Raw genomic sequence first — 3,649 nt, 5'->3', positions numbered from 1 at the left:
GAGATCTTAGAGCTCAGAAATTTCAGGGCAGCTCCTGCTGAGAGCTCTGAATGTGCTGTGAGCTCCGTGAGCTCACTGATGCAGGTCCAGCCTCGAGTCCCTTCTTTCAAGCAGCTCTGCAGCCTGCTATTATTCCCTTTTTCCCTCCCTCCGCCCCAGCAGGAGCTCTGAGGGTTCATTGGCATCCAGGATCACAGCAAGAGAGTATAATCGCACTTGCTTCAGCTGTGTGGCACATGATCAATGAGCTCTGTACTGCCATTGCAACAGTCCTGGATGTGCCCATGAAAATAAGTGATACATGACTGAATAGCAGCAATGTGAAAAGGATCTAGGGTTCTTGTTGGATCACAGACCCAATATGACTCTGCAGTGTGATGCAGCTGCACGAAGATTTTGGGCTATGTTGGGGTGCAAAAAGGTGCCACTGGCACTGCTGGTAGTGCCTGGAGATGGTCACTGCTTGCCACCCCTCTTCCCCCCTTGCTGCCGACACCACCGGTGGCGTCTGTGGGTGATCCAAAATTGCCACTGGCTGCCGCTGCAGCAACAACTGCAGGTGGCGTCTGCAGGTAGTTGTCAACTGCTGGTCAGTGCTAATCCCCCAGCCCTCCCCACTAGTTCCATAGATGCCTGCAGGAGCTCACCACTTCCCACCGCCATGCTCCCACTGCCGACAGTGCTGCCACCACCTGTGGGAGCTTGCTGTGCCTCAGCAGCCTCTGGGGGCATGCGGTATTCATGAGCTACATCAAAAAGAGCATTAGGTGGAAGACGTGGGAGGTGATAGTGCCTCTTCAGACAGCACTGGTTTGGCCACATCTAGAGTACTGGGTGCAGTTTTGGGTTCCACATTTCAAAAATGACATGGAGAAGTCAGAGAGGGTCCAGAAGCAGGAGACAAAAATGATAAAGGGCTTGGAAGGAAAGTCATATGAGGAGAGGTTGAAGGAAATGGGCACATTCAGCTTGTGGAAAAAGCACTTAAGAGGGGACATGACAACAGTGTTCAAATATCTGAAAAGCTGCCATAAAGAAGAGGGAGAACACTGTTTTTACATTGCTGCAAAGAGCAAATGTGTAGTGATGGCTTGAAGTTACAGCAAAGCAGGTTTAGACTGTGTATCAGAAAAAAACTTCTTCACTGTTACAATAGTGATGCAGTGGAATAGACTGCCTGGGGGGTTGTCGAATCTTGGTTACTGTAGTTAGGGACACACATTACACATAAACCTGTTTAAGTGATCAGAAACTGGTTTAAACCTGTAACAGAACAGATGCTCAGTGCACATAAACCAGTTTCAAAATGGCTGAAACCAGTTTGAGATAAACCTGGTTGAATGTAGTATCAGACTTAACTGATTTGGCTCAGACCAGTTTATGTCATGTCTGTGCCAGACCCTTTGCTGATTTAAGATAAACCAGACTCCCCCGGCATCCCGGTATGCTCTCTGAGCTGGGTGGGGCTCTGCTCCACAGCAGGACTCCCCTCTGATCCCTGGCTGCAGCTCTGGCACAGACTGCAGGTACAGCAGGGTCTGCCTGGCTTCCCTCTGCCCCCGCACCTCCCCCCCCACTGCTCACTGCTCACTGCTCAAGCAGGAATCCCTCCTCCCTCCCTCCTATCTCAGCACAGATCCCAGCCCCACAGACCCTAGGCATGTGATATGCTAGCTAATGCTGAGAGGTATCTGAGTGTGTGTCTCCAGTTTCACTGGGACAGGCAGACAGAACAGTGACCACTTAGGGCTTTTTGGAGCTAATCAACAGGTCAGCTGCTATTAAGAGGAGTTTGAACTAATGGAGAGAGGCTATTGTTTTGCTGATAGGGTGATAAACCCTGTTATCAGCCTCCTGCTGGCCTCCCAGCCTGTCAGTTTACTGAAGATAGTATAAAGAAGCAGGGAGGGAAATCAACAGATTCATGCACTGCACCCCACCACCTGCCTTGCCTCAGAGTGCTAGCAGGGGGCTGGGGCTTGCAACACTCCCGCCCATTGAGCAGCCAGCAGGGAAGAGCCTGGGATGGTGTAGGCAGACCTCCCTAATCAGAAGTCCTGCTGCAGCCTGGCCACACACCCCTCAGCTCAGCACTGCCAGGGAAGGGAGGGCTGTTCTAGTGCACCCTGACTTGAACCCTGAGTCATTACAGGCATGTGCCTGGATTTCCTCAGCCCAGAGAGAATGTATGTCCAGTTACAAACTGGTTCAGCCTAGCCAGGTTAGACTAACTTGAAAAGATTGAATCAATTCAGGCTCAGGCTTTTTGAATGTCTGTTCCTAGCCTGCAAGTGTTTAAGAAGAGGCTGGATAAGCATCGGTCAAAAGGCTGGATAAGCATTGGTCACAGATGATATGAGTATTCCCCATGCTTCTGGATCTGGCTGGTTGTCATATGAGGCTGGAAATTATTTTCCGCCCCCCCCCCTCCCCATGTTGGTACACTTGTTAGGGGTCTTTTTTTTCCCCCTTCCTCCTAAGCATTGGGTTTTGGCAGTAGCCAAGGCTGGGAATTTTGACTAGGGTGCTCCTGCTGGGATGACTCAGACCCAAAGGTTCCTGAGTAAAGGATCTTACCCCCACTGTTCAGAGTCAAACTGATTGCTACATCTGGGGTCAGGAAGGAATTATACCCCACAGATTGATAACGACTGGGGGAGGTTAGGTGGGCTCTTCCTTGGATCTCTCTGGTGTATTTTAACAACCCTCAAAACAGCATGGCACTGGCCACTATGCTCCACCTGGTTTATCTGTAGCAGGTTAGGACACTCTGCCTTGTAGTTCTGTGACAAGTTTGATTGTGCAGTTTTAATAATAAGTTAGACTAGGATTTGCATTGGATGGTTTAGATAAGGATGATCCTGCCTCAGGCAGAAGGTTAGATTAGATGACTCCTCTAGCCCTACTTTTCTATGATTCTATAATTAAATATTACTTTCATGCCCAGGGGCCCCAGTTTTGGACCAAGGCCCCACTGTGCTAGATGCTGTACAAACATAAAAGCAGTCCCAGCCCTGGTTGGTAACCATATACCTGAGATTTTCTTTTTACATTTACAGTTTTGTACTTTTGCTTTTGCTGAAGCAAGAGTCAAAACCTTCCACTTAAATGAGATCAAAATGAGGCCCCAGTTTTTCCCTGTGTGGCAGCTGCCAGGTGTCTGATGAGGGCAACCATTTTGAATCAGTGGCTGCTCATATAAACAGGGCCATCCTGGTCCTGGGCATGACCTAAAACTGCACCCTGCTGGAAGTGGGTGGCCTGGTGGGGCTCCCAGTGGAACGGGAGCCCACAGGAAATACCAGGCCAGTTACCAACCTGGTGAAAGGTGGGTTGGGGCAACTTAACCACTAGCCCCCACAACCAGGTAGGTTACCCCTTGTTTGCAGGGTCTGGAAGGTGGACCCCAGGAAGAAGAGTGTGAGGCCATGGACTCATTAACCTGTCTGACATTTCCCCTGACTGGTCCATGCTGGGGCCAGGACCGGAAGGGTTGAAGGACCAGGGGCCCACTGTGAGGAACGCCCGAGAGCCGAGGGCCTGGGGTTCCAGCTGGCCTGGAGGTGGGCCAGGGCTAATACCCAAGGTCCCAGGAGGGACCGCACCTATGAGGGGGAAGCAGCTCAGGGAGCCATGTTTGCTGAGGATG

Source organism: Crocodylus porosus, unplaced genomic scaffold, assembly GCF_001723895.1.
Source record: "Crocodylus porosus isolate Cpor-Errol unplaced genomic scaffold, CroPor_comp1, whole genome shotgun sequence".
Lineage (NCBI taxonomy): Eukaryota > Metazoa > Chordata > Crocodylia > Crocodylidae > Crocodylus > Crocodylus porosus.
Note: the sequence above shows the minus strand (reverse complement) of the source record.